Source organism: Ostrea edulis, chromosome 4, assembly GCF_947568905.1.
Source record: "Ostrea edulis chromosome 4, xbOstEdul1.1, whole genome shotgun sequence".
Taxonomy (NCBI): domain Eukaryota; kingdom Metazoa; phylum Mollusca; class Bivalvia; order Ostreida; family Ostreidae; genus Ostrea; species Ostrea edulis.
Genome location: NC_079167.1, coordinates 55627841 through 55649321, shown reverse-complemented (window position 1 = coordinate 55649321; position 21481 = coordinate 55627841). Strand labels below are relative to the sequence as shown.

General features: G+C 34.4%; 1 protein-coding gene across 4 annotated transcripts in view; it reads left to right on the top strand.

Annotated features, from left to right (window-relative positions):
• Positions 1-575: 575 nt before the first annotated feature.
• Positions 576-21481, top strand: part of LOC125672354 (allatostatin-A receptor-like) — a 104144-nt gene continuing 83238 nt past the window's right edge. For 2 of the 4 annotated variants that reach the window (XM_048908600.2, XM_048908604.2), the window contains exons 1-2: positions 576-945; positions 17106-17142. The gene's annotated coding sequence lies outside the window, so the exon portion shown is untranslated. The remainder of the gene's footprint in view (positions 946-17105; positions 17143-21481) is intronic. The other 2 variants (XM_048908603.2, XM_056163048.1) reach the window with 2 other exon arrangements.

Sequence of the window (21481 nt, the reverse complement as noted above, 5' to 3'; positions counted from 1 at the left end):
AAGTTAAATTGAAGAGCTCTGCTGTCGTTCATAGTGTGTAGAAATTTCGTGAGTTTTGAGCGACAACTTGCAAATGAACAAGCTACGAGAGAAGCTTGCCACCTCTTTTGTTTAATTATATCTAAGTAATGATTAGAGTGAGGTTTCCCTCTACACAAATATGACTTGTGTTTGATAAAAGCCACTGATATAGACACCACTTTTAGAAGAACACTGCGACGAGCATAATTGTTATTGGCTTCTTTCCGGCTTGACAGAACCATCATACGAGATTGAATATTTAGTGAACATGATAGATTTCTGGTTTGGTATCTAATGGAGGATGATAAGCGTAATTTACATAATATATATGTAAACCGACTATCATATATATTGTATCAAGCTTTCTTGTTGGGTTTCAGAGGAAATCTGGATTCTTCAGTAAATGGAGAAAAACTATTATTGTCTGTACCAGTAAATACTTAGAAAGTGATTAAGGAAAATATACTGGACTTCCGCACATATGATTGGTTCTGCGTTTACCCCGAATCGATAAACCTAGAGGTAATCCGCAAACACGTGTATATTAGAAAGACTCGGATTGTGTTTGTAGTATATAATTGTAAGGAACTACAATATTTACAGAGTGATCTGCAAGATTATACTGATACATATATATCATATATAGCTTCGGCCAACAACGGTGATTTGAACAGAAGATTCAAGTTAAAACCCACAGATGAAGGACTGTTGAAAAATTGATTGTACGATGTGTGATTTTTTCCGGGCTATTTACTATATTGCACCGTGATCTTCTAACAAAACGCCCGAGTTTCTTTATTTCATTCGCTCACGTCACATTGCCTGTTATCTAACCGAGCTTTTGCAACCAATCGAGACCAACTCAGAGTAAAACCATTGTGACGAACGTTTTATTTTCATATATATGAAAGACTGCCTATGAAGGTAAGCTAATATTTTCCCGAAGTCTGTTTTGCTTATTATACAAGTTCAATTTATTTTCTATCCCTGTTACGACCGGTATTCTTTTTGTTTTTTGTTGGTTTTTTTTTTTTTTTTTTTTTTTTTTAGTGTTTTGCATATGATATATTTAATACAATAATTTCAGAAATTTGATCGTTACGAGTTTTAACTCTGGTTTAAGATTTGCATGTCATGAATAAGTTAAAATAACAGATAAATGAAAACTATAATGGACATGACAATTAATTGTGATTTCACGCTGATATAAATATAGCACGTGACTTTCTGGCAATGGCGAATATTGAATCATGTTCATTCCAAGGACAGGCGTTATTTACTCATCAGAGTTCCTCACTCAAGTTTGGCTATGTGTATATTGTTCTTCAAATGAAATCAAATGTTGAAGGTGGTACTTCCTGAAGAACTTTGATTTCCCGCCTCGGGTTATTTGCACAAGGGTGATAGTCCGGTTAAGTATTACAGTCGATTGAAAATATAAAAGAACTAGGAGTAAAAAAGAACCCATTTGCTTATATAGGTTATTCAATACAAAATCTCCCCAATTGCTATGTTTAAAACTTCCCGAGGGTAAATTAATTACTTGGGTAGAAATGCTTTACTATTTAGGAAATCAAAATAAGAAGAAACATAGAAAATGAAGCTACACATTTTTTCTACAAAATTAAAAGAATAGGACGTAATCCCGAAAACAGGCACGTGTTTCGGAATCCGTAGAGCATAGCTATTGGTAAATTTGACACGTTCTAAATCTGCGTAATTCGAATAAAGTAATTTGAAACGTTTTACCATGTGCCCATGTGCTAGATACATAATTGCCCACGTGTTACCTTTGAATCTTTTTACACCTCAGCTGGTTCTCCTGTGTATTCAACTTTTTTTGCATATTTCATGGCATTCGCGAACTCTTTCTTCTCGATTTGAACGGAGTAAATGTAAACCACTTTGTACATGCAGGTATTTTTATTTTAACAAACTAGAAATTAGGATTCAATCCGATTGTTTTTTTCGAATTAACTTTTAAATTGGATTATATATTCATAACATTGGTAGGTTTTTTCTTTTTCGTATCTTACTTCAAGAGAAAATGAGAACATAAGACGAGAAGTGGATATAAAACGTAGAAAAGCAATATTCAACGTAGCATCATGTGTATTTACGCTTCATTAATTGAGTGGTGGCTATTGTTGGAATTTTTCATTTGGAAACTCTCCAAAATCCCTCGAGTCATCATGCTGCCATTACAGTTGGTGAAATATTACAGAAAATTTCCACATTGGTTGTGTACAACTTTATTGTGTACAATGTACATGTAATTAGCTTTTATAACTCATAATTTTTGCTATTCCTTGATCACATTTTTTGTAACGTACGTACTTATTTAAAAAAAAAACCATACACGTCACTCTTGGTATATAAGTCTACAAAGATAACGCTTCTTTGCATACTTCTACAGGTAGTGATCAGTTTTGCGCAACATGTTTTCTAGCGAGTACTTAAGAACTATGTGATGCCTTCATTTCTCTCCATTTTCTATTTTACTTCTATTGTTTACATAATTTCAAAAGAATTCTTGAGTTATTTTGCCAAAACAGATGCACATTGATATCGTATACTTGATTATTATCTAAAGTTTATTAGTATCCTTAAAAAATATCAACCTGATCATAAAATATATGTATGTTTGGCAATGAAGCAAATTTTGATTTCTTATTTATGACTATTTCCATACCCCCTATCGTTCCTAAATTGGAAATCTGAATCTATTTTTCATCTCTAGAACATGTACAACATTTTCCGATGATGATATTGACATTAACATCAGGGATCATTATATCTGTAGATAATTGATTAATTTAGAGATTTCTCTTTCAGTTCGTGGATAAATTGGATAATAATTCCACCTACGAAGTTGTTAATGGATAAATGTGTAAAGCAGAATGAGACCGCTACAACGTCAAATTATCTAGTTTATACGCCATATTCTTACCTAATGCATCGACAGCTGCAAATTGAATCTTTGTTGTGTGTTATCAAATCTATGTTTCCTTTTTATCTCCAAATTTTATTAGCTACTTTGGCGATTGCTTATAGGAAGTCGATATCCTGTAACTACTTTTTTACCGTGCTTGAAACAAATGTACTCGACTTATACAATGTCGCTGAACTAGTACCCCATCATAAAACACATATTCAAAATTATACATATATTCGATATTTACAATCATAGGAAGACGTGATTAGAAAATCAATAATTTTCATCAATTTAGAGAGACCTAATGGCTTAAAGAAACCAATTGCGAAAAATCCAATACAATTATGATGTCTTCGTTTTGACATAAACGTAAAAGGCACTTGGCGAAGAAGTCAATGTATTTCAAATACAGCAATGTACATAGTCAATGAAACGCACATGTAACTTTCAGTTTACAACGGACCACACAATATGAAAAAAAAAATCATATGGTTCTTCATCAGAAGCTGAAGTTAGAGAACATGTTTGCTAAGATGTTGTGATATACAACCTATGGAAGTTTTGATTTATTTCTTATTTGTTTATTCATTTGTGTTTATTATTAATTTCATAATTTGTTGTATGATTTTAGTCGGGTTAGTTATGTACGACAGGGGGTCTGATGTAGGTTCTGGGAGACCTATTAGTGCGTAGTGGTTGTTCACTTATGAAATGTGTTTTATACAACTTTCGTGAGATTTCAATTTTTTATGTTGTTTTACGTCCCATTTGAGGGGTTTTCACTCCTGTAAAGACAAAACCAGCTGTAGGTAAAGTGCCACACATATTGGTCTATTCATGGCGCTTACATCGTAGGGGTGAGGGTTATTTGCCGTGTCAACGCACATCGTGACATCAGTTTTTTTTTTAGATCATGTCCGAGAGACCCATGTCGAGTGCCTGTGTAATCAAGGTACATGGGAGATACGATGGTCACAAGTCCTCGTTACGTAAACACGGCTCGTGTCATGTTTTTGTTTACATAAGTTAAATAAACTTGTAAAGGTTTCGTTTAAAGCAGACTTGTTCAAACTATAAGTGAATTTTTAACACAATTAACTATTTTGTAGTGTTTGGCACATCTCATTTTGTTTTAAACACGCTATTTTCTATTTTTAACATCTAATGTAAACAAAATCATGGCACTAGCCTTGTTTACACAACAAGAATTGCAAGTGCTGTATCTCACTTATAACTCAACAACTAATCTTCAAATTTTGGTTGACCATTAGAAATACTTTAGTTAAGCATTGTAAACAATAAAAATGGAAAATAAACTTTGAAAATTTTCAGCTCAAATTGTGTCCATGCCCCTTTAAAACCGAAGTCGCGACAGGCGTAGGTACTTTAAGTAAGACAAAGAAAAGTGTTAACAATTTCCTGACACAAACTTTTAACAACTCAAAAACTATGTGCTTTTGTGTTGTTTTCAGATCGTTTTAAACATTAATTTGCATGTCATGGAGTTATGCCCCTTAACTCCTATATACCTCCTTACTGTAATGCATTCCGTGCGCTACTCGCACTACACCTCCCTCTGCGGCGTTTTACAGAAATCTTGTAAAAGTTTGTAATATCCAACATTTATGTTTTGGACTAAATATTTAGTCATATTCTTAAATGATTTTGGTGCAATTAAATTGATGCCTACTGTAAATTGTTTAAAATCGCTGTTTTCTGATCCAAAATTTGAAACTACTTCGTGATATGCGTATGAATGTAGAACATTCACGTGGTGGAGATATAATGTAAACATTGAATCAAAAGTAAAAAAGGCTGTAAAAAATACGATAAACTTGTGAAATAAGAGGCAATCAGCTAACTGTTAAAAATGTACTTATCGAAGTGCCAGTCGGCTATGAAAAGAGCCTGATGAATCACCTGTTGCCAGAACTTTTAAAGGGAAAGGAAACGAGAATGACGGTTTATATCATGTGATTATATTGTCACGTCGTTAAAAGCCTTGACAGGGGTGTAAGTGAAGCTTGTGCAACGCGAGTTCTGGTGAGAGAATGACTATATTGTTGATTCAAACTCAGCACCTCCGGCAAACATCTAGGATCCATAGAAACCTCAGATTTATGCTTCTTTGACTCTGCACAATTCCGTCTTTAAGATACATTAATGCCTGTATCATGTGCCTTTTATGTGCATGTCACAATCGGACATGATTGTATCAGATTCTCGAAATGTGTCAGAAATTTCTTATAACAAATATTCTCTTTTAAAATTCAAACGGATCACGTTTAAAATAGAATCATAAAATGACAAACCCTGTAGCTTGATTGTGCGTAGTTCAAACATTTTGATTTTACGAGGATTGATATTCAGATAAAATAAAGCAGTTCAAAAGTTGTACTGGTGCGATTTTAGATATCCATTCCATTTGGTTTCCTTTACAAATTAGGTAGAACAATCCATATTTTATTTATATTGATGATTTTCACAAAGGAAGATGGAGAGAACCACACTTTTTGAAGAGTTTGTCGTGATATTGATTGTGAATACAGCCCGATCACTCTCAAATGAATAGGGATGTCCTTTACAAAGAAAGATATTCTGGTTCACGTCCCCCAATACCGTAATGGTACATATTTAATTTTAAGCGTCTTAAGCCTCTTGTTTTCTATCGATGGATACAAGTGAGTACCTTTTTCAGCCAGTATGTTCAAACGAAAAGATTTAATTAATTTCCATATTGCGTAAAACACATTACCATATGGACTGAGATCACAAGAAACAAAGCTCTTTCCAAATTTGTTCGACTTCTGTTGTTTTATTATTTATCTGAATATAAATACATTTTCCCTTTGAGTCCTTCGTATATGTACAATGATATATTTGTTCTTTTCATATTTGATCTGGTAGAATTCCAGAGCATGCATTTTATATAATTTCCCTTTTCTATCTGGATATACACGTAACAGTTGGGTATTTAACACCAATAAATAATGACACTTTTATCTGCCTCAAAGTTTGGCCGTTTTGCTTTTATATGAAGTTGACAGTTACACATATATATAACCATCAGTTATAGTTTCTGATTCAAAGGTTGTATACTTGAAGCAAAAACGCAACGAGTTCCACGCACATGAGATCTGTTTACTCCACGCAAAGGGATTAGTTACAAGTTCTTTCCTCTATCGAACCATTACACGCTATTATAAAGAATCCAATCTATATATCGGACAAAAAAGAAAGCACGGCAAAGATAGAAAACTAGCAATGCATTTAATACACACACACACAGAGAAAATGACAATGCATAAAGGACACAGTATATTTTGCCACTGAATCTCGAACAAATTAAGATCATTGACGGAGCAATTGCAACGCTTCCTAGTTGTCGGGTCAAGTTTCATTATTATTCACTTTACCAATATTCTTAAGATTCTTTATCGAATTTTCAAATGCTCTGAAGATCCTGTATCGACTTTTGAAAACGACTGGGAGTGGTGGCGTGCTTCTGTAATCTAGCTGCTTGGTGGTCAGAGTTGGTGTTATAATAACTGAACCAACTCTGACCTCCAAGTAGCTAGATTACAGGAGCACGCCACCAGTCCCAGCTCTGATGACGAGGCCACCCGCAGATGCAGATGGGGGGGGGGGGTGTCCAAAAGCACAGGAACACTGAAATCATTCACAAAATGAAGGTTGTATACATATTTTTGACTTTTGGTTTACAAAAGTTACCGCACCCACAATTAGTATTAATTAGCACACAATGTATGCATGTATATATTATAACGTATGTGTACTGTAGTATAATGCAGAATGGTATCGTAATGTTATGTTTTATTAATACAGTATATGATTTTTTTTTCACGTTTAGTTTTTAGTTGTTCCTTTATAAAACTTGGATGGACAAATTCTGAAATTAGGATATACGTTTATTTCCCGGTCTCTTACACGAGAGTACCTTAATATTTTGGTTCTCGAGTTTGTTGTTTCTGTGTTAAAGGGTATCTCCGGTCTGTCTAAGATAACACTCACCGCAGCCCCAGCTTTAAATTGAACGGATGTAGGTTAGAGGTGAACGAATAGTAAATATTTTTCCGCCTTTGAATCCATGCGATATTCTTGTATGTTTGGACATGTACCACATCTGGCATTGCAACGTTATTAACGCGCCCCCGATGTACCAGTAATTCTTGAGGTTGAATCATTTGGAATTTAATTAAATGAAAATTAGTTAAAAGTACTCTTTGATGAGTTTTACCCCAATTCGCAATGTCCTGCTGGCAACATTTCTCATTATTATGTCCCTCTTTGATTTGAAACATTCTTTGGCACTTAGACATGCATATCATTCGGCATTTGACACCATCAACCAAATCCAGATATGTCCTGCATGCAAATGATTTGAACCGTGGATCGATTAACCTGTGGAATCTAATTATCAAACTACAAGATTTTTTTTTAATTACTGAGTAGTGTAAAAAATATATATTATTGTAGAGCTGGTTGGGCTTTATCTTGTTGTTTTTTTAAATTTCTTTAGTTTTTTTGTAATCCAAACAAATAAATTCCATCACCTCTTCTCAGATGCTGTCGGATCACGAGAACAATAGTATTATCTCGACTTTGCTTTCAATCCCATCTTCTCAATGTATTCTTTTCATATTTTGATTTCAAGCTGCCCATACTTGCTGAACTATATTTGTTTTCATCACATGATAATGAATGCTTTGCTTCGGGTTCAATATACTCCTTTTTCTGTATTGCTGTATTGGGAAATTGAAGGTGGTGATCACATGTTCATTGCGTTATCTTCAGCAGATTTTTCGAGTTGCCTACAACTGATAATGGTGGAATTATTTGATGTGTTAGTTATATACCAATCGATTTGAAATATATTGACTATGATTCGGTAGTAATCACCATAATTATAAGGGAAAATGTCATATAAAATCAGAATCATTTGCTTTTTTTTTTTTTGGCGTTGTTGACTTATAGTTTTACTGATATTCCATTTACTAAAAACCTTACGGAGTCTGGGGTTACGCCATTTTGATTTTTAAACGTTCCTGGATACATGTAGTAATTCTTTATTTTAATTTAGTGCCAGAGTGAACGCATGGATAACAGCATTTTAACAAAATTTATTCTGAAGATTATTGTATAATTACCTAAAATGTTGTGCACGTTTTAGCTCACCTGAGCCAAAGACTTAAGAAATATTTTCCTATAGAAATTGTCTGTTGTCTGTGCTGGCGTTTTCACAACATTTTTAAAACCATAGGGCAATTTCGACCAAACTTTACAGAGTATCCTTGACTGAAAGTTTGTTCAAATGAAGGACCATCTCTTCTGTAAAGGGAAGATAATCAAGAAAAAGTAAAAATAGGGATACCTCATTCAAAAATCTTCTTCTCAAAAACCACGTACTGGTAGCTTTCTGACATAATGAAGATTCAAATTTTCCCACATCATGGCCCCTAGAGGTAGGGATTAAAGTTTTACATGGGGATACATGTATATACAAAATTCTTTAAACACCATCTTAAATTCAGCAGGACTATGATTAGTCGCACTAAGAACCTGTTGTACAGCGTTAATCTGTCTGGTCTTAAACTTGACACATTTTCGACTTCAACCTTGTCATAAAGCATCCTTGGGTAAAGGGGATTCAAAATTATTCATATGAAAGGCCATACCCAATTCTAAGGGGAGATAATTACGAAATAGAGAAAATGTGGTGGCATCTTTTCAAGAATCTCAGGACCAAACTTTTATGTGTTATCTTTCAGTGGCCATCCAACCTCGGTAATTCAAGATCTCCACAAACATCTTTAACCACATGTAGCCCTTTTCGCAATGGATTTAGATTTCATATTCGCTGTGCGTATTCTGCTGATTTTCTCTTACAATCCATTTCTTGTTATTTGCGACTAAGAAGACAACATTTTGTTTCAATCTAGTTAGATCTGGTTTTCTTTTGTAACGTCTGTTTAAATAATAAATTTCACGAACTCGGTGACCAACTTCGCGGCAGTTTTGAAATTTTAAGAAAATAGGTTTTCGCGGGGGGTGGGGGGTGTTTACCTTTTATCTTGAGTAAGTATAATAAATAGGGCTTACATATATTATACGATATTATTATATTAATTATTATATTTGATATATTTTTTTTTTATATAAACACTGTCAAGTACCTAAAATATAGATATTATTGACCTGTAAGACATTTGAACATAACCGCTGAAAAATCACCTGATCTTGACATGTCTCCATATTTGGAAATGATTTTATGAAGGGAAATAGTCCAAGAAGAACAAACTCTAAACGCATGAAATAAACCATCGTGTATTATAGGTAAGCGTTAGTTATTGTACTTCAAATAAAGGTATCTAATGCGTTAGATGGGTTGGTTGCCTGTTTAATGTCCCGTCGAGAATTTTCCACCCGTACATGTATTGATGTAGGTGAAGCACCACAGATTCAGAATTAATGCTTAGCGCTCAGTGCCACAGCAGTGGGTTTCTTTAACATGCCCACGCCTGCCGCGACATGGTACCTCCGTTTTAACTGTTATATCTGAAAGACCCGCGATTCTCACTTCTATATGCCGAGCGTTTGGCGAAGGGGGTATCACTACCTATGTTCAAGTCTTATATTTGACGCGGCCATGACACGAGCGGGGCTCGAGCTCAAGAACCCCCCCCCCTTCCCTGTTACGAAGCGAACATTCTAGCACTGAGCTACTGTAACAGTGCATTAGGTTTCAATGCATCATTGTAGGAATCCATAACACGGATTATGCATTTTTCTGCAATGTATGCGACTTTCATCTCATATATAACAACCACAATTTTATTATTTACATAAATACTCTGCAATACCTTTCTCAGAAGCAACTTTTTAGTACATATATATGTATGTGACATAGAAGTTTCATATGTTAAACCGTTCTTTACATACTAGTTTTGACTATGGATTACTCCGTTTACCTGATCAAGGTACAGAGTTCAACAGGGGATGCTTACTCCTTCTATGCACCTGATTCCATCCCTGGTATGTTCAGGGGTCTGTGTTTGCACAACTTTTTAATATTTGTATTCTCTATAAGACTTATATGAGATTAATCACTGTTTTTTATCTTAACCTTTTCATCTTTAAAAGCACAAAAAAGAGTACTGGGATTTGGTGGGGTTTCTTCGGATGTAACCTGAATTCAATGTCTGAATATTAATTTTTGAGGGTTTTCTCTTGTGCCTCAATTTGCAATTGGTATGTCAAGAAATATTCTGCGTTTAGCGAGCGCTTCGCGTCGCGACGAGCTCGTTCAAATGATTATACATGTGAGTCGCGTGATTTGCTCTATGAGAATTACCCAAAGTGCTCTTGAAAAACATCGCCGTCACTGCGGTATTTCATCGAAAAACCCGAAAATGAAATAAATTGTTTTTAAAATTCCACAAACATTTTTGATAACCAGACAAAATTTCTCATACTTTCGTTCGTTTTGTTTTTGACAATTGCTTTGCTCAAAACAATACAAATATCAAAACTAAATATTCCGTTACAATGCACTGTTATATACCCCGCGTTAAGGAGTTATGCTACACCAGAGAAATTTGATGTAGATGAAAAGTGTAGGATATGTACAAAAATATTTTGAATTTGAAAATTTTCAAATTTACTTTATTTTGTCAAAAAATACAGTTTTAGTAGAAGGTAATCTGAAAATAAAATTAAAACCCCTGCTGGACTCGAACCTGCGACCTACAGTTCAGCAGTCGGTATTCTTTTTTTTTTTTTTTGAACCTGCGACCTACAGTTCAGCAGTCGGTATTCTAACCTACTGAGCTACTCGGCTAGGTATTTAAATGGAAAAGGAAAAGTCAAATATTGCTGATATCGATTTTGTCATCCATGTTTTTAAAGGAAGTCAGCCATTATGACGATGTAGAGTACTACCTGTCTTTAGTCGTGTTGCAAGACCTTAGCTCATCTCAATGGTCACACTATAAAACATACTAAACAATCTTTCATAAATTGCAATTGTCAAATGACAGTGAATATAATGTAGATTAAGGTCACGTACTGAAAACGCCGAAGCCTTATAGGAACCATGTAGTTCGTTCGGTCATTAATATCGTTGTGACATCTTGAATAGTTTTCAACATTTTTAAAGAGTTGCATGTAGTTCACCAATAAAGAGAGACACCTATAATTTTTTAAGCCATGAGGTTTATGTCGAGATCACAACAGACCTTCAGTCTCCAACTTTAGTAGGCTTCGATTGTGACACGATAAGTTGAAAGGTTTTAAACACAGATGTTTCATATTTTGTACAAAGAAAGAGCATCTATATATCTAGTGGTCATGAGGTCAAATTTTAAGGTGACAGCAGACCTTCATTACACATATAATACAACACTATTGTAACACGGTACCTTTAAAAATTTTCAATACCTTTTATTGTAGAAACTGCTGTTTATTCTGTTTGCGTGTTTATTTGTCAGTCCCTTTCGTTTTCACTCGATATCTTGAACAGTTTCCGACAAAAACCTTTCATATTTTATTCAAAGGTAGTTGATCATAAAAGGAAGACACCAATGATATTTTAGGGGTAATGGGGTTAAAGGTAAAGCTGCATGTACAGCAGACATTTCCAGTAAGTTTTATACTTAGATATTTTATATACGAAGTTAGTTTATCCTGCTGTTACACATGCCAATGCAGATTTGGGGAAAGAACATAATTACTCCCCTGTCTTGACAAACATGAATGAATTCATGTTCCATTAGCATTGGTACTTGCAATATATGAATTAGGGTCCCCGCGGGGCCCTAAGTCTTGTACATGCACTCAATTACAGCTCCTTTTCCTTTAGTACAAGTAAACACTGGCTGTAAAGACAATTTTGAAAGTAAAACAAGTACATCCCTGTTGAGTACACATTGTTATTATGACGTTGTGTACTAAGCTTATTCTCAAAATATCTGTGACACTTTCACTGAAAAAATTGTACTTTTATTTGCTTGAATGGAGCTTACAGAATACGACAAAGTGACGTGCCGCACGCGTTTGTTCTTAGTGTTTGATTGGTTTGAACCTTGGTTACCTTCATCCTCTTAACAAGATAGCCGAGTTTATAGCCTTTTAGTGTTTTAATAATTCATGGGTTGCCTTTGTACTTTAAATTTCGATTTCTTGCGCTGATGTCTGTTTGTACTTGAGGCTTTGAATAATGAAAATAGTCTTGGTTATCATTGCTCTCTTTAAGTCTGAAAGTTTGATTGAGATGCTAACACATGCCCTGCGGCAGATGCAATAGAAGTGAATGGTATCAGATGGCGTTCTTATAAAGACAACATGTAATCAATATTTTGCGCCTTTAAATGAATCTAAACTACATTTTCTAATAGTCGAAATTTCTCTCTGTCAAAGACAATATGTGTGGTGAGGACATTTTATCACAGTAACAAAAATCGTGAGTAATTGGAGACAAATATAGTAATTGTTATCAAAACAGAACCCCACATGGTTAAAGATTGGGAAGGTTTATTGGAATTTACTCAACTTCTCAGAGTAACTATAAGAAGATTAAATTGCGGTCCGAAGTTCAATGTTTCATTCATCAAACTCCGCACTGGACAGCCCACAATTTAAGATATTGGACCGGTCATCAATGATCTGATTTCATTTGTTTCAAACCAATGAGCATAATAAAGGCTATAATAATAGGAGAGGGCCGGTGATGAAAATTGCACAAGGGCCATAAGAGAATATTACTAGATGGCATTAGAAGGAACTAGTGCGTCTAGGGAAATGGCTAGGTTTCTTAACATGATGCTTCTTTGAAAGATTAAACGGACCATTAGGTCCCACTGTATTTTCCGTTCAATTACTTCGAAATTATTATGTGTGTAGGAGTGCATGAGGTCGGTTTACCTTAATGTTCCATCTTATTTCAATATAATTGACTTAATACAGTATATCCCTACTGCATGGGGTATTGCAATTTGTTGTGATCAAATTCAAACTGTATATTGCATTAGATGTCCACATCAATGATAAATCGGATTCCTTCATTGTCATCATACTTGTCTTGACTCAACTGAATTATATCTACATGTATATTTTGATTATAGATGAAAAAAGAAATGCCGTTTTAGTTAATGTTTAGAAATCCAATAGGACCTGTATAAGTTTTGTTAGAGACAGACGGGCTATTATTGGAATTCCCTCAGCACTATGTAGTTTTAGGGATAGACAGGCGGACGGTAGTGAGAAAATACCATAGGAATTGTAAATCTGAAAAGTTTTCCTTAAAAACAGACGGACTACAGTAAAAACCAACCCAATGGACTTCAAAAATTCATTAAATCTGTAATGTGTTCAAAGTTAAGCAATAATGGAGTCTTTTAGTAACATAATAGCAAGTAGTATATAGACTCACATATGCCCATCACATTTCGTGTTGTTCAACATTCGTTGTCTAATGAATGATTATTGGGTTCTGCTCAGTTTGTTTAGTTTCATTTTCGCTTACCTGAAGATGACTTCACAGATGAAAAAAGAGTCCATCGTCATTCACTATTTATCAGCCCTAAAAATAAAATATCTTTCAACTTCATCAATCTGGCAAGATCGGTAAAGTTGGCTACTAGTAACCAGCTACTAGTAACTGGCTACTTAAAAAGAAAAAAATTGGCTACTAGTAGCCAGCTACTTGAACCAGGAAAAGATAGCTACTAGTAGCCAGTTACTAGTAGGCAGCTACTAAATGTAAGAAAAGTTAGCTACTCGTAGCCAGCTACTACAAAATATAAAATTTATAAGTACTGATAGCTAGCTACCAGATAAAGGTTAATGAGTGTGAAAATTATTATCTATCAGATTTATTTCTAAAAAAGACGAGGAGTCGTATGATATTTCATGCTCAATTATCCCCAATTACATAACGTTGCAATGCAAAATACGAATAAACTTTTTCAACTGAGTGTTTACTTTAAAAGTGATACGGATTGAATTCAGACCTTCAATCATTTGATATACCATCCATTTTGAGATATCTGCTACTTTTACAATTTGATTCGAGTTACCCTGAAATTTCAACATAAGTGTGAATACCGTAAGAAACTTTATGTTTGACTTTATGTTTGTATTAGATATCTGACGAATTTACGACTATACATATGCTTTCAGTACATATAAAAAAAAAATTTAATGCCTGGCAAAGTTATAAGAAAATAGCAATTTTTTTTAAGGAATTAAGTAGCTGACTTCCTTAAGGGTGATATCTGGAAATCTATGGCATGTCAAGATACCTAATATCAATGTTCTTCACTTTGATAATTGTAAATTAGTCAGATATCTAATACAAACTCAGAGTGCCTTCAGATATTTGCGAAAAACTTGAAATTTCAGTTTACCTGCCATCAAAAGGTATATGTAGCTGACTTCCTTAAGCGTGATATCTCAAAATTGATGACATATCACGATACCCAATATCACTACTCGCCATACGTATCGTTGTAAGTTAATTAAATATATGATATAAACACGGAGTTCCGTAAGGTATTCAAACAGATCTTGAAATTTCATTGTACCGATAATCGAAATGTATAAGTAACTGATTTCCTAAAGAGCGATATCTGAAAATTCATGCCGTACCAAAACACCATCTATCACTTCTTGTCATATGTATAGTCGTAAATTCGTCAGATATCTAATACAAACATAAAGTCAAACATAAAGTTTCTTACGGTATTCACACTTATGTTGAAATTTCAGGGTAACTCGAATCAAATTGTAAAAGTAGCAGATATCTCAAAATGGATGGTATATCAAATGATTGAAGGTCTGAATTCAATCCGTATCACTTTTAAAGTAAACACTCAGTTCAAAAAGTTTATTCTTATTTTGCATTGCAACGTTATTTAATTGGAGATAATTGAGCATGAAATTTCATATGACTCCTCGTCCTCTTTAGAAATAAATCTAATAGATAATAATTTTCAAACTCATTAATCTTTATCTGGTAGCGAGCTATCAGTAATTATAACTTTTATATTTTGTAGTAACTGGCTACGAGTAGCTAACTTTTCTTACTTTTAGTAGCTGGCTACTAGTAACTGGCTACTAGTAGCTATCTTTTCCTGGTTCAAGTAGCTGGCTACTAGTAGCCAATTTTTCTCTTTTTAAGTAGCCAGTTACTAGTAGCTGGTTACTAGTAGCCAACTTTACCGATCTAATCTGGCATATGGTTAATAGGTGTCGGCGATGCATGTGCTCTGTATTTTTTTTTTTCATGATAAAATGCTCTTCTGATAGTTTCTCAAAATGCATATGCAATCATCCTGAAGCAGTATAGATTCACGTTTGTTCGCACCATGAGCTCTACGCCAGGGTAGCGCTACAAAGGAATGTACAGAATAGATAAATAGGAATGAGGAAGGTGACTTGGGGAGCGTTATGACCTCCTGATCCTCTTGTGGAGATAAAGCACTAGCAAGTCAAGACGATAGAAAAGAGCGTAGAATTAGCCGAAATGCTACTGGCAAAATATAGAAGGTACATTGTAGTCATGTACAAACATGTACGGATCAACAAGTTCGCTACAATTCAATATATAATGCTATATTTATATTCAAGATACATAGTATTTCATTTATCGATAAAAACACTGAGTGCAAGTGAACTTCCATCATATGAGATTGATCACTGTTCGTTATCTTCACCTTGCATACAAGAAAAAATATATTAAATAACAATATTTGAATATAAGTAATAAGTGTAGTTTGTTTGTATTATGTAAATATAAAAACAATGCAAGCATGGTATAATTACTGCATTATTGGCGTCACCGTATAGAATGTTTTCGTTTTGTGAATTGTATGTGTAAACAAAACTGCATATGAAAAGAGTTATTATCGGCATCAAATGTGCAAATACAACAAATTATTATAACCTCGATTCTTTAACGACTCGTGAAAACGGTAGGCGATATCTTCAGTGTGACTTGAAACCCTATGTTGTCATGATTTTACATGGAATGGAAAAAATCTTTATCCAAATTTTAGACTTCCTGGCCTTTGAAATCCATGCTTTAATCAAGGGTTGTAAGACGATGCTGTAATAGTTGAGTTCCTCTATTTAACTCTTTTTAGTTCCAGCGACTTTTGATTTGTTTTCTTTTGTTTCTGACATCAATCATTTTGGGTTGAGCAATAATTTGTCGTCTTTCCACACAAATACAAAAATTACAGCCATTTCCTGGCAAATCAAATTCATCAATTTCTATTTACATATGCCGTTGAAAACTACTATAGAAAATGTCGTGATTTGCAAAGGATAGTTCATTATACGACTGGGTGATTTTCCGGCATGCAGGAATTGACTAAATAACGGAAAACAGCATCTGACAGACCATTGCAAGACATCGTTCATTTTTATGAGCAAGGAAATAGATGTCTGTTGACGTTTTATCTATTTCTTTTGATAAGGTTATACACAAGATTAAGTTCATACACCTCTTTAAATTTACTTTCTTGCTGTTGGGATTTTTCCCCTCGTGTATAATGCTTCATCAGTGTTTTTAATTTTTCTTCGGTCTAAAATATCTTTATGCAATCATTTTTCTTCTTCAAATCAACGGTATTAAGTTGGTTAAAGTGTTAATTTAAAATGATCTTGAGCAGAAATCCGACATAAATGATGAGAATGATGAACTCTGTTTAAACGTGTATATTTTGTAATCATTCAGATTTTTAAAAAAACAATTGTTGACGTACATTTTAACCATTATTGCCAGAATTTGCAACGCCCTGTCTAATAAACTAGTAGTTTATGTAGCAGTAGTTAACAACATCTGAACCATGGAGTCAGAAACATCATTAAAAAGTCGTAAATATTCTGTTTCCCAGAAATATGTGGTTAAACCAATGGATAACTCGTACTTACTTGAGAATGAAAGGTGAAATTTGAACAATCTAACGATGCTATAGATCTTACCTCTGTGGCCTATAAATATGATAGAATACGTATTTAAAGTGAAAAATGGTGTACTTTCTGAAAGTTTTTAGGAAATATATATTCTCATATAATGAGCCGTGTGATGGTTGAATACTTAAAGTTATTTATGATTTTTTAAATACAGATATGGTCGTTTGAAAAGAATATTTTGGACAGACGAGGTAGTATATTTCTTTCTTTCCTTAAAAAAAAAAAAGAAACATGAGGGTAAGAAGTGAGACGTTTCACATCAACATGCATTAAGCGTTAGCGCTTTAAGAAAAGTATTTCGGAGTGAAGGGTTGCAGTTCATACATGTACCTTCATGTATTTTCAAAAATTAAATGAAATTCTTCTATTTACATTCTACTTTCATTTCTGTCGGGATTTCCAGCCGTTAATATACATACTACATTTACCCAGTCGTTCAACTGCCTCGCACCCATGAGGAAATGGCAATCGTTACAAATTGTGATAAAGATATCAAAAGCAAAAACATTGAAAATGTAGATATTCATATGTATTCAAATAGCAAAACTACATGTACCTTTGCGAATACAAAATGTATATTATCTATCCTTGAAATGTGCATAGGTGTTTGACTGATACACTTTCAACTGAAAGTATCGAAAGAACACGAATGACACCGTTAGTAGTCGAGTAAATACGGATTTGGGCAATATACAGTACTTGGAAAAAGATTCACCGAAACTTCCTGTGCGTATCGGAAAATGTTGAATGTCCAATGCAATAACTCAGCTGAAAGTAACCCAATTCGCTTCAAACTATGATCTGACCTGTAACTCAACGATATACATCGACATCTTGAAGAAGAAACGAAACAAGAGACTCATAGACCATAGTGCTCACCTTAGTCAACTTAACTCCATACAGGAATATTATTCAAAACTTTGATATGGTAACATGACATGAACTCTACATCAAAGTTAGTAGATCAACATCAACATACTAATTATAGCGCAATGATACAGAGATACTTCCATAGTGAGTTGAATAACTGCAGCTTATATGTTTTCTAGATTTTAAAGTCTATATCCCATTGTGGTTCAATCCTGACCTGGGGGCATTTATCTGGAGGCGCATAAAGTTTCTCCATTTAAATATTTTATGAATTCTTACACATAAAGTATGTGCAGAGATGCCCTGACAGTTCTCACTAGGAGTATCTCAGATGATCTATTTTTAGGAAACGACTAACTCTCGCATACATGTAGAAGACGCTTCAATGTATGCACACATAGGAATAATTTCAGTTGAACTGAATCTACAGAAGGATGCTTTCATATTCATTCAGCATACTGTATTCTCACTTGACCACCAGCGTGAGGCCTAGATTACCCATGTGAGACAGATATGTGAGATTTTTCATTCTCACATAATCACCCGTGTGAGACCGACATTGTGAGACAGCAATGTGAGATTAAAGAGACACTACAGCTCATTTTGTGAAAAATCATAAAATAGCAATTTTCCCAGAGCTTTCTCAAATGTTGTTGCATAATTGAATGTATAAACGTTGCGAAAATAACACATTTCTAAAGGTGTTAAGCTAGAACGAGATACTACTCATACAGATAAAATTTACGTGTGGATCAGTAACCAAGAGCTAAGAGACAAACAAGCAGGGTTTATATTTTATCTGAACACGCCATGATAGTTTAAAGAGATAGTAAAGCTCATTTTGGTGGGAAAAAATTCCTCACCACAAGTCATCTTATTCCTTTCTAATGTGATTAAAAAAGATATATTGATGATGTATTTCGACTCTGAAACGACAGCATGTTTGTCAAAAAGTTACACTAGGAGCCAACTTGTATAGCAGATTGAATTTTTGTCCAGGAAGCAGAAATTCAGGGGACATGATTGGAAGATTATAATCATTTCAGATTTGGAAATAAATGCAGATAAATGCCTAAAATTGTTATTTTAAACAGAAAATGATTTGTATGAGTCATTTGGACTCATTTTAATTCTTTCAAAACTTTGAACAAAATGACCTTTACTATCCCTTTAAAGAGCAATCGTTTCCGTTAGAATGATGATTTAAAATTACTTAATCATAAGAAGCAGGGAATAAGTTTTTACACAGCACGTTTGCTGTCATTCTAAATCACAGGATGTAAAATGTCCGAGTCAGCACGAAAAATCCTTTGAATTTCGGATGATCTTCATTCAAAGCGCAGTTGGTTGTTATAAATTGTCAGTATCGATATTATTTTTATCGTTTTATCGATACGTGCTTTAAAAACACTTGGTTAAAATGTGGGAAATCAACTGAAGTGTCTCTTTTATAAAATTCTTCACAAGTAATGATAGTTTCTTCGTATGAATAAACAATTTTCCAGCGGGACTTTAAACAATACACAACCAACCAACCATCACTAGGACGAGTTTAGGTTTGTGGAAATTCCACCGAGGGGGACAAGATTCGCAGTCTAGGAGGAGGCATTACGAGTCCTTGACAGCGAATGTTGTCACTAAAGCGAAATTTTCATATCCCATACGAGCAAATAATGAAGGATTATTTTACTAATCTCGTCCTTGACTATGAATCTTGTCAGTGAAATTTCCTAATCCCACACGAGTACTAATGAAGGATTCTATTACTCTTGCCGCTCCAGTGACTTTTTGTTTGTACATTCATAAATAACTTTTCTACATCTTCATTCAGTAGAATAGTTTCAAAATAAAATGATAGATATGGAAGACACGGAGAAGTTAATTATGTGAAAAGCTAGTGACGACGAAAAACACATATTGATCTGGAAAACTCATTTCGACTCAGGTGAGCAGAAAAACTTAAAAACATTTTTAAGAACAAGGAGACATTACTCCATTGAATATACAGAATGAAACTTGATTGGTAATCATCAAAAACATGTACACCCTATTCAATATCTACAAGGAGAGTGGGGGGAATGTCTCTACAGGAACAGTTGCACCAAATATACAGTGTAGCAACAAATTGTGAAGGATGTTGATTTTGTTTCGGTCAATTAAAGGTCATATGAGACATATTGAAATTGGCTACAAAAGCAACAACACTTCCGTTGGACCACTAGAAGACGATGTGTACCAACTCTGGTGACTGTGTATGCAGTCATTCTGAAGAAGAGGAAAATGTAATCGTATACAGCCGCCAATGACACTATACATTTATTGCATATATTTCCCGAGGGGAATATGATTTTTCTTGGATGAATAAATCTTCATATATCCCTTACTATCTTGCAATTAATTGTTTATTATACCGAAACAAAGCAAGACTACAAAAATGTACATATATTTGAAATTGGAGTCCGCTCATCTATATACCGGTATTGTACGTAGCTGAGATCGCCCTCACAGTAACATTTAAACATCGCGCCGTCAACGTATTAGAAGGTGATGCTTACTCCTCCTAGGCACCTGATCCCACCTCTGGTGTGTCCAGGGGTCCGTGTTTGCCCAACTATCTATTTTGTATTGCTTGTAGGAGTTATGAGATTGATCACTGTTCGTTATATTCACCTTGCAAGGTACAAACAACGAAATACAGTGATATGATAACCAGTTATTTGTAGTTCCATTCTCCTTGGATACTGATTTACTTGCTTGTTTTTGTATCAACCAAAACCAGGCGATTTAACTGTGTACCAGAGACCCGCATATTTTGTGCAACTATGAAAGTACAATGACTCTGATGGCGTCGATCCACATATGAGGTTCATTTGCGGTTACAGAAATAGCCGAGTAGTTACGATTGGGGGAGATATGAAGTTTTGTCATCCCTGGCATGTGACTGTCTAAACCAATCAGATTACGTGTTGCATAGAATTCTCATACTGAGGTATAATAAGAACGGTTGTAATTCTTCAAAATCTATGTTGCCAAAATCCAGATAGCCATCCAGATGGCACATATATCTTAAGGCCAAAGTTATTTTATTTTCAGGTTCACGGATTTTTCAACCAAAATGTCCATTGAATGTTGACAAAATGAAAAACAAGAATAAATTGATTTTGTTAAGAAACGAAACCTATTCTTTTTAAATACTTTAAATCCAGATTGTAAATGATGTCGAAGCTCCGATTTCATTTAAAATCATACCCTCTGGAAGATAGGGAAATAGCACATCACTTAAAGCTTGCCCCTCTTTCGCCCTAAGAAAAGTTTTGGGATAATGTGCTATCTCCAGAACATCTTGAACGTACTTTTAAAAAGACGTGCTAACCGCCATGTTTAACACATGTTCCTGTTTTTAGTCACTGAAACGTTTGAATCAAGGATATGTTTTAAAATGCATATATCTGACCCAGATGCATTATAAATGTTTAAACCCTGATGATCGGGCATAAATTTTAGGGAAAAATAAACGATACAGGTGAAAAAAATTCCATTATTTTTATTTTCAAAAACTTGAAAAAAATGGGTCAGCGGATCCGTAAACCGAAAGATATGATAACTATGCTCAAGTGGTTGCTTGAAATCCGTCTTCTCAACACGACAACATTTCATATA